We start from the raw sequence: 11,441 nt of genomic DNA on the forward strand, positions 1-11,441 counted from the left end.
AGGATAAGCAATGCTTCTTTTTTTTTTTTTTTTATTTTAACGTTAAAGCAGTTAAGAACATAACTTGTATGCAGGAGATGTCCTGGGCTCCCCTAGTAAACTATCAAGGGATTTAACACCACTGCACTCTATTAAAATACATCAGTGCCTTTCTGGTAAAAATCAATAGTCACGTTGAAGACTTTACCATCTGACATATCTCCCTTTTAGAAGTAAATTTTACTTGGGGTTTTAACTTTAAAAATATTTGTAGATGGTGGTAAAGCTTGCTGTGGAAAGATTAGCACAGGACAGTATGACTGGACTCAGTTGCTGCTTGCACACTAAGCCTGACAGCAGGGATCTCTGATCCATAACTGGGATTCCCACAGACCAGCAGTGCTGATAACAAATGCCAGCTGGTTTTCCTCTACGGCACTGGGCAGCATCTCCCATGTTTAATGCAGCCGCAGGAGGCTGCACCTCACACCCCATGCTGGACGGGAGGATCTCCCAAACATTCTGTGCCCTGAACATTTCAAGAGGATGTTTACATGTAGCACAACAGAGGCAAAATCAAAACAGATGGTGGACAGATGTGAGCAGAGTCAGGAAGGGGAAAGCTGCCTAGGAATGTTTTTAGCAGTGTCACACTCTGGCTTACCCAAAAGCACCCCACAGCTGTCAGCAGGGAGTGGAAGAAGTCTTGTGTAACCAGAAAAAGCATCCGCATCACCTACATGGTGTTTCAGAAAAGCCTGAATTTTCACATGTTGATCAAACTACAGCCAAACTGACAGGATCCCTTTCCATCCCTCTGTATCCAACTTTCCCACCCACTTCAGAATGCAACAGGTCAGATATGATGGCAGTAGCTGTAGTCCATGACGGGGGGTGCAGACCTTGCTCTGTGGGAGCTGGAGCACTGCACAAAGAGACATTAATCTTAAATGACTTGTGGACAATTATTATCCATGTGCTATAGACGGAGAGAGAGAAGCAGATGGCAGAGGGTCATGCTTGCAGCTACAGGAGGAAGTGACTGATCTAAGGAGGGATGCCAGAGGAGCTACCTGACTGCTCATTCTCAGCTGCTCTGACCTCTGCTCCAGGCTCCCCTCTCAACCCTGGGATTTCACTGCTGATGCACAGCATCTGGACAAAGGAGTTTGGGCACAGGTTATCCACTATTAGGAAATGAGGATATGTCTTTTAAATGAAATCGACTCCTGTATGCCCTCACCAGACAGGAGAAGATAATTTATTTCTTTAGGACAAAACCTTGAATATGTCGCCCTAGCAGCCTCCTGCATTATGACCCCCATGCTAATCTTATTAAGTGAGAGGTTCCTGGACTCTTTGTTAATGAACAGCACATTAATAAGATCTCCTTGAAATAATCCCATCTCTAATATGCAGGGAAAATTACATTTTCCAGCATAATTACTATGTCAGTCAAAAATCCCAACTCCTTCATTAATTGCTTTTCTCCAAATTCCAACAGCTTCTTCTCAAGCAGTAAAACTCCAGGAAGATGAGGAGACAAGAAACCCAGGCAGTCCCTCCTAGTAAGTAAGACCAACAGCAACTCTGGGAGGCTTTGTTTGGATAGAGTCTGTTTTAACAGTGGGAGCTGCAGACATCCCAGCAGATTGGTCAGAAGCAGTCACTTTGCTAGAGCACGTCCACTTTCTACATCTCCACCCCACAGCCTCTCCTGCCCAAACCAACTGGGAGGCAGTCCTTGGGGACACCACAGAGGCAGCAGTGCTCAGCCCCAGCAGTGGCCCATGAAGCCAAACCATGCTCCCTGTGAGCCATCAAGTCTCACAGAGGTGACAGGGTCCAGCCCAGTTGCACCTTGAGAGGGTTGGCTGACCAGAGCAGCGAAGGAAGCATGGTAGGTGACACCCATGTCCTTCCACTCAGCCCTAAGCCAAGGACCAAGACAATAACAGGGTGGGAGTTACAAGATAAGACCCAGAGACCTGACCAAGAAAAACTGTTTCCTAGAGGTGTCTAATATCCCCTCAGGCCAGGAGAACCAGGAAGGCACAGGGAGAGTGAAGAGAGATGCTGCTGGGCAGAGCTGGGAGGTGAGATGCCACAGTGAGATGACCTGGCAATCCTGCCACCAGCTTGCTTTCAGAAAGGACATTCAGCTGCCTTCTTAAATTTGAGGCACTTCTCTTTGGTCTTAAAGAAACACATTTCAAATCCTGCCTTTCCATCTGGTAACAAAATGGAGCTGATGATCTCTTTCAGAAACTAAACTCAGGCAAGTGTGAACAAGAAACTTAAACCTAGCATCTTGTTTGAGTAAACTAAAGCCAGAATTTCTCCTTCTAGTTTCCACTTCAAGAAAAGCATAATGCTTTGTCCAAGAATCATAAGACAACAAAATATTGGTCTTCCAGAACATCTATCAGAAAATGGAGCTTACAATAAAAGGTTTGATGCAAATGCATAAGTCATTATTTGGATCTCAGTAAAATATTAAGAGGTTTGGGTCAGTAACCATTGGGCAGATGCATTGTACAGGAAACCCAGGTGATGATCACTGGAGATCACTGACAGACCACAGAGGGCTTCCCCTTTCCCCCATCCCAAAGGGAATTTAAGGATAACTGGCAGACCCTTGTTCTTAGTTCAGAAGTGTTAGTCAGCTGACACATACCAACTCCTAAGAGTGGGTATATGAAGAATAGTTCTGACAATACATATTCCAATAAGTCCGGGAAACAGTACACAAGAAGCAACACATTTCTAGTAAACACTTGCTAACAGACAATCAAAAGTGGCAGCTTGAGAATAAAAATTATAATAATAAAAAAAAAGCAGGTATTTGAAGAAAGATAATAAGAAACCAAATTATGCATTTTTAATGTATTTCTAAGAGGGTAAAAACAGGAAAGAGTCACAAGATGTTGTGCTAACAACAGAAAACTTACCCAACAACAAAAATTTTGCCTGCAGGGAAGCCTATGGACTAAGGGCCCTGAGACATCTGCCTGAGAGGAAAGGAATAAAGGGATCTCCAACTACTGAGATCCTGGGAAAAGGGAGAGTGAAAGTGGGGGAAGGGAGAGGAGAAGGGGCAGAAGGAAAGGACTGTTCCAGCGTGGCTTTAAAGCTGCTGCACAGAAGAGTGATGTACCCAGACATCCTCTTTGTGTCTGTCCCATGAACTCTCTCAATGGCCTCCAGTGAGTTTGCCACATGAGAGCAACAACTGAAGAAGGGAAAGCACCAAAGTCTTGGCCACTTTGTGAGCTCTGTGTGAGACCCTCATGACACACTGACCAGATCACAGTGCTTACTATGGTCACCATAATGCTTACAGCCCAGCAGCTGGCAGCCTTCTGTACATCTCTGCCTTGTAGCCACACTGCATTGTATATGCAACTACTTACTTCAGATCCTACATAACCCCATGTCGACTGCAGGACACTAAACAGCTCTAGTTCAGCCATTCATAGGAAAGAAATTGCAGAGACAGAAAACACACAGGTCCCTTCTGGGGGACATACAGCACCAAACCTATTTTCTCCCACCTCTCTCATTTTATAGTCCCTTTTCTCGGGTGCTGATTGTGTTGTTAGTGAGAGCACATGTCGGTGAGAGTCCAGAGGTTTCTCAGCAGCAGCCTTTAATCAAAAAAAGGCTTCACACTGAGAGGGCCTGACTCATCCATTAACTTCTCCCACAATATCCTGTTTTGTTACACTACATGGGAAACACAACCTCTGGGGAGGGAAGAGCAGAAAACCCTGCATCAACAGGGTAACTAATGAACATTCCTCTTTCTCTAGCTTCTCAGCCTCTGGGAGGCAGCTGAGAAGAGAAACTCAGCTAGGAAGACAGGAATATATCCTCTGTTTGTTCAGTAAGCATGGAAGCAGGTGGCCTCCTGCAGCCACAGGAAACTGCTCGTGATCCAGTGAGACAGGTTACAGCCAAGGGACCAGGAAAGCTTTCAGCAGCTACTTACACCACCTCCCTCCCAGATGCTGCACACACTTGGCTCTTCCTGCCCTGCTAATGGGTCAGTCCCTGCAGCTTTGGGAGAGGACAAACTTCCTTCCTTCTATTGTTTGATATCCTGCTGTCAGACCCATCTTTGAGAGTCATCCTGAGGAGATGTCTGTGTACTCCAAGGAGTGTTGCACAATTATGGCTGGGAATTTAAAAGATACTTTCCCTAGACCTAATACACACAGTAGCACAGAAAAGATCACCCAGGTCTCAAAGAAAAAGAAAAATAAAAGAAAGGAAAAGAAAAGAAAAGAAAGAAGAGAAGAGAAAAGAAAAGAAAAGAAAAGAAAAGAAAAGAAAAGAAAAGAAAAGAAAAGAAAAGGAAAGAAAAGAAAAGAAAAGAAAAGAAAAGAAAAGAAAAGAAAAGAAAAAGAAAAAAAGAAGAAAAAATAAAAAGGTCAGCAATGTTAACTGCTATTTGCTATTTGTCATAAAGATATTATTTTTAAAGACACTGCAGAGGTATTTTGGCCATGGCCATATTCAGCCAATGCAAGGTCTGAAGCAGGATTTGAATACAGGAGGAAAGCTGGATGCAGGCCCATATTTCAATTTCCTCTTACAGAAGCATATGGATTAGATAGGAGAAATGACAGCCTTCAGCTCTTTGCATGCCTGAGTACAGACCCTTTGCTTGGGGAAGCAAGTTCCTCCAGTTCAGGAGAAATTCTCAGTGTAGGACAGGAGGTATTTACAGCTTTGTAATGCCATGGCTGCACAAAAGTATTTTGAATATGTCTTCTTTTCTGTGCATCTGATTTGTTAACTGTTTACTTAGAGATAAATCTGTGGGGTTTGGGTTTTTCTCAGATGGGAAAATTAGGCACTTCAGAATGATCAGATTAAGTTAGTGAGAAAAAATTAACTCACTGAAGACCTCACTCTGGCCTGCACCTACTGCAACACAAAATGACATGACTTTGACAGATGCCTCAATGTAAGTTCCCAGATAAACTTGAGTGAGCAAAAAACAAATACAAAATTTTATTGTAAACCATGTGATAACAGTAGAGAAAGTTGAAAACTACATGACTGTTTAATATTGAGCACAAAACCAAAACATTTCCCTGACCTTGTATTTTATTTATTTCCTTGGCCTTTTCTGAAGCTGAGATCTCCCTCTGCCTGCCCACCTTGATAATCACTTAATGATGCACAATTAACAGGAACAGCCTCCCAATTAAATCCTCACAAATCAAGAGAGTTCACTGGCCAATAATTAAAGCAAGTCAGACCACCATCTACAGATTTCTGCTACATCTGTACTGATAGCTCACCCTCTGAAAAAGACCTTGTAACATACTCTGTGTTAACGAGAGTTTTATGTGCAAAGTGGGCTGAGCAACATTTTAAACCTGAAAACAATGTGCTCATTAAAAATTGCCTCAGCATTTGAAGAGTCAATCACAATGTGTAGAGTAAGTCTATGCACCATGCCTGTTCATGGCAAGGGGTCCTCCAGACCATGCCAGAGAATGCTACATTGGGATGGATGAAGCGCTCCTGAGGTCTGCTCAGGATTTACTAACTGGGGTGCTCTCAGGGCACAGAAGAGGTTGCTTCTAAGATGATGTAGGCATGGCCTGAACACAGCAGACTACAAGCTGTGATTGGTTTCTTGACACCTGAGCGGCTTTTGATAAACAATTAACATCAAAAGGGAAGATAGCCCACACATGCCAGAGGGACTGGCACTGAGGCGTTTACTGAAACCCTTTGACAAGGCTGCACATCCTGTGAGCTCTGCTGCTCTTCAAAAAGCACCATGATGCACTGCCTGCCTGGCTCTGAACTATCATCCAGCTCTTCACCATGAGAACAACAGCGCAAACAGAGTAGAGTACTTCATTGTGAAGACAACTGACCGGCTGTGGCATCTGTAAATACCCTTCAAATATCGTTGTCCTTAGTGGACCAAAGTTTGAACTGGAGCTACTGTAAAATCTCTCCTCCTCAAAGGCAGTACTGAACAACATAACCAAGAACATGCAGCTGTAAGCAAAGTGCTATTTATGTGAGAATGTGGCCAAGAAACTCTCAAATCTTTGGCTTTTGCCACAGTTACCTGTAGAAATTTATCAAAACTTACCAGTCTCCATTTCTCTATACATCAAATGGATGTGTCTTCTGGAAAGGGCCTCGAGTTGTGCACACCACATAGACCAAAGTATTGTTACTTTGGTATTTTTTTTCCACTTGTTGTGAATGCTGATATTCCTTCCTGTTTTAATAAATATGCAAAAGGTGTGCCTAAGAAGCTTGCAGCATGTAGGCAAGTCCACTGAAGATGCTAGTAGAAAATGCAAGCATGAAGATTTCTGTTAAATCCACACTATCTTAAAGAAAAATGGAAGCTCCTTAAATCAATACAATAAGTAATTAACAGACCACTTCACATGTAGTGATCTGGATGAGAGTCTGTCAGAATCATGTTGAAATTTTCAGTGAGAGCTGTGATTACTGAGTGGTTTTATTCTGAAAATTAATTACTACTTTGCTTTACTAGAAATTAAATCAAAAGAAAAAATGCCTAAAGTTATACAAAATGCTTTTTCTTAAATGAGAGAAGAGGGAAAGGACTCAGCTTATCTGCCCTGTTAGAGGAACTCACATGTCAGTCCTACAGAAATGCCTCAACATCTCTTTGAATGATGAATGACTATGCTCCCATATCCCATGCTTCCCTAGCCTCATGCCACATGCCTGTGTTTCTTTACAAGTGCACTGAAATTAAGAAAATGCAACAAACAAGCAATGGACCAGTATCTGAAAAATGGAAAGAAGTGGCAGAAGTAACACTTTTGCTCTTTGGGCCACAGAGTGGCTGGAGAAGCATTTTGTGTGTCACAGCAGCAGGCGAAAGGATTAATGAAACACGATGCTTCAAAGCCAAAGATGTTGCTTATCTTAATTAGATGTTGCTAATGTTAAAGTGAAAACAGAAGCCTGACTCTCCTGTTATGTATTCCTATGGCAGCTGGGAACTCTTTTCATTAGTTTTTGACTTACACTGTTTTTAGCTCAGCATGAAGGGAAGCAGGCCTCTGTTCCAAATATGGGAAAGCTGATCAGCTCTGCAAGAACAGAGTGGTGTTTCTAAAGCTAGGTTATCCTTCCATGAGGACTCCTGGCATAGGAAACACTGAATGTCTGTATTCTTGCACCTGCAAACTGCAAAGATGTTATTACTCAAGTGTTGAATTGTTTAGTGCCTTTTTTGTATACCACTTACAACAAAAGCAAAGTATGGCTCATATAGGAAAAGTGACATGAGCATTATATGGAGCCTGGGAGCTGCAATACTGCTTTTCGAGACGTAAAACATAGGGCAAGTGCTTGCCTGTCAAATCAAGGAAACCACATGATTCCAGGAAGATTTTGTGCTTGGTCTGGTAGACTTTTCCACAATGTTTGCCTTAATTTTCCATTTTCCTTTCAGATTAAATGGAAAGGCAAAGTCAAGGTGAACAAAAAGAAAACTTGAGCAGAAATAGAAAACTGTTTCTTCAAAACAAGAAACTTCCTGTTTAAACAGCCAGTCTTCGAAGGTATTCTTTGCTAAAACCCTTTTAAATTAACTAAAATCAGTTAAGTCTCCATTTCCACCCACATCTGAAGTAATTTCTAATCAGGTTGAGACAGAAGATGGGCAGATGGGAAGTCAATGAATAACCGTTCCCCAGTGGCAAAACTAAGCTATTAACTCAGTACTGGTCTAAGGTGAGCAGATTGTTCTGGTTCAGGATTTATTCTTCTGCTGGGGTCCTGTTAACTTTTCATTTTTGTGAGGAAGGCAGCTTTAGCTTGGCTTGGACTCCCCAAAGGCAGTCCAGGCTTGAATGAGTGTCAAAAGCAACTTTTGGAAGTTATTTTAACAGAGATCATCCTTGATACACAAAATTGAAGTCTTTCTAAGTGGGGCAGCAAAAGCAACCCATGGCCATAAAAAATAGAATTAGAGATCAATAACAGAAAAATTCAGAGAACTCCATGCAAACCTTCTACATGTGTTGCACCAGGTTATTCAAACCTTATTTTGTCCTTGTCAGTTTTACTCTGGTCTCTTCACCTTTTTAGGGATATATGTGATGCTTAGAATAATTACTAACTAGACCCAGGAAAATGAAAATGTGGTAAGAAAGTATAGTTTCTGGCATACCACAGTACAAGGCATTGCCAACACTAAAATGCCTAGAGGAAACCACACTATGAGATGAGATATTTGTTATGTTGCAGAGAGGATTGAAGAGAAATGGCAGAAGTCAACTCATTCTGAGTTAGCCATTAAGGCAGAAAAATTGCCTTTTGCATTTCCAGAGGAGCTTTTTTCATGCTACAGGACAGCACTAGAACATAAAGCCACTCAGAAGGGAGCAGTATAAAATGCAGAGAAGACCATGAGCATCATGGAAAAGCTGATCTCAGGAGGGACTCAGGGCCAACAGCCACACAATCTCCTGGCTTCCATAGTTGTAACTATGAAATGTGGGCTTTCATATAGAGTAGAACAAGTAAACTAGAAGAGTGGTGCCTTCTAGTTTGTGCCCCCTCCTAGCAGTAGGAACCAAATGCCCCAACCCCTGGCCAGCATTTCCCACTTTCAGACAGGCTTTAGCCTGCATAGACTATGTTTATGCTATGAGGGCAGGAGGAGTTTTGGTGGCAGGAGAAGGCTTTCCAGAATTTCCAGAGTTCTTGACTGCATGGAAATAGCACAGGTCTCCCTGTCAAATTCTGTTTCCTTATACATGTGGAGTCAGACAGCTTTTTGCAATTACTCCTTTTTCTGCTGCAGCAGACAGCCCCAGTAAAAAAAGGTCTCATATATTTAGTTGCAAATTATTTCCAAAACTTGTTGCAAGGTCCCTAGGTGCTGCTGCCACTGGTCTAAATTTTGCAGTAATTTCAGCTATATTCTATTTGCAAAACCTATATTTACTTACTGTGTAGTTCCTGATTTTTTTTTTAAGCAAACAATATATAGAGACTATACAGAGAGACAGATAATTGTGTATAGTGTGCTTATCTACAAATATAAAAATAGTATATGTATATAATTTCTGAGCATCTCATTCTAGCAATTGTATCTATTGTACCTTTTAAAGTTACTGCATAGAATAAAGAGGTAGAGGTAGAAGGAATAATCACTGACCATAACTGTCTGCAGCCAATAAAGTATTACATGGTCTGGGGCTCAAACAATTCAACCTGGTAGACAAATTACAGCTGCAATTCTGAGTGCCATTTTTAACTCATTCTCCCACTCAGGCTGCTTTGTCACCTCTCTCCATCACTGAGACACACATTAAACTGCAGTCTGATAGTGTTATCAGTACCTTTGTCAACAAAATAAATTTGTCTCCCTGGGATGGTGAAATGTGTGTCACAAATGCAGGAGATTTCTGGAGTTCAGCAGCAATCTACAGGGAAGTGTTAATTAGAACAGACTGTGTCATAAGGAAGCTCAACAGACACAAACTAATTAGCACCAACAAGTGTAGCAGGGCTGCTTTGCGGAGGCAGCACTCCATCACTGGCTTCTAAGAAGATAGCACTCCTTCCTATTCCCTGGCTCTAGTCTCAAAATGGCATTAAAACATATGGTACCAGAGCAAGAGTCCCACGAGGATATAGTGGGAAGATCTGCTTTTGTTCCATCCCATCTTCACCAACTCATTCTCACCACAGCATTCAACTCAGTCTATCCACATGTCAAAGATATCCAGGATTTCATCCAGGTAAAGAGAGTGGGTCCTTGGAAAAGGTATGCATCCTTCCTGAATCTCAGCTGGACTGACGGTCTATAAATGCAACCAATTTCCTTGGCGAAGCTAAGAACATTGAGTGTCCATGCAGATTTAAACCAGGCTGATCAGTGCAGAACAGCAAGGCATTCTGAAAGTCCAGCAGGAATGTGGGGAAGAAAGAACTAGAAAGAGCCCTTCAGCAGGTGAGCTTACAAACTTGCAGCTTAAATATTGCTGACGAGCTGACATCAGTCCAGGAAAAAGAAAAAAGATTCCTAAATGACACAACAGATGTTCTTCAGATGAGTCCCCATTTTTTCTCAGATGCAACCTTAGCAGATGGACTTGAGCACATATATTCTGTAAGCAGAGAAGAGGATAGAGATGCTAAGAAAAAAACAACCTGGTAAAAAATAGAAAATAGTAGAAAGCATCATATACAATGCTTGTTTCTCACATTCTTGTGCTTGTTCATTTCCTCATTTTTAAGGGAAAATATTTCAGACTGAATACAGGTGATACATAATACTAGTAACCAATGGGTCATCCACAAGCTGGGTTTCCTCAGGTTTGTAGCTATAAAATTAAAAGTAATACTGCAAGCAGAAGAACCCATACAAATACCTAAGAATTCAAGAACATTATTTGCTAAGTTTTCCTTTATAACACAGCCATTTAAAACATTTTGTGTTTACCAGTTCATATTTCTCTCTGCCAGCTTCTTGATTCAAGCACACAATTCCTTTAATAAACACAACAAGGCTGGAACTCTTTGGGATCTTGTTCTCTCAGCTCTTTTGGTCAAGAACTTACTTCATCTGAGTATGAGAAGCTTTCTTTCCCACTCCAGTCTAAATGTGCTTGACAGGTATAAAAGAATGTAGTGTAAAAAAGGTTTCCAAATAATCAAAAGTCAAAGCACAGGGCCAGAAAAAGCTAATGGGACCTGTGGATGCATAACACATGCTAAGAACAAACCATTTCAGCCTGTTTTTAGATGTGTTTGGGCATTTTAACAACAAGCACCTTTTGGCACAAATTGGATTAGAAGGTTTTGCAACATTAATGCTGTGACCAGACCCTACTGGCTCATACAAGTTTCTAAGGGCTGCTTCTCTCAAAACTGAATTTCAGATATCAAAGAAAGCTGGAATAGAACAGCAAGGGAAAAAAGTACTTTTGCCCACATTCCGCATTTTGGCTCTGCAGGTAGAAAGAAAAAAAAATAAGAGAGAGGAGAGAGAAAAGAGAGAGAGAGAAAGTCTAGGATGTTAGATTCAGTACCTTAGAAAATTATTCTTTGTGAACCAAACACTTAGCAACAGGATAGCCTTTATTCTGCTGTCATTAGCAGAGAGAAGGTCTTACAGTCTGATGGTTGAGGGCATTATCCTTACAGATGAATGGGTCACGAAGGAGCTAACAGACCAAATGCTCTTATTACTGCATTTATGTTGCACAACAATAAGTGACCACAGCAACTTAGGAAGAATGAATTTATAAGTACACCCCCTCTAAGACCTGTTTTCTTTCCTCTTACACTAGTAGAGAACTGGGACCAATATTATCCATTCACAGGAGCACCATATTACCTGCTGCTACAGGCAAGAGCTGATCAGCTATCCATTGTGTATTGAAGCAGATGGTGTGTAAATACCAGAAGCCTTATGATACCAAGCT

The sequence above is a fragment of the Hirundo rustica genome, chromosome 6, assembly GCF_015227805.2.
Source record: "Hirundo rustica isolate bHirRus1 chromosome 6, bHirRus1.pri.v3, whole genome shotgun sequence".
Taxonomy (NCBI): domain Eukaryota; kingdom Metazoa; phylum Chordata; class Aves; order Passeriformes; family Hirundinidae; genus Hirundo; species Hirundo rustica.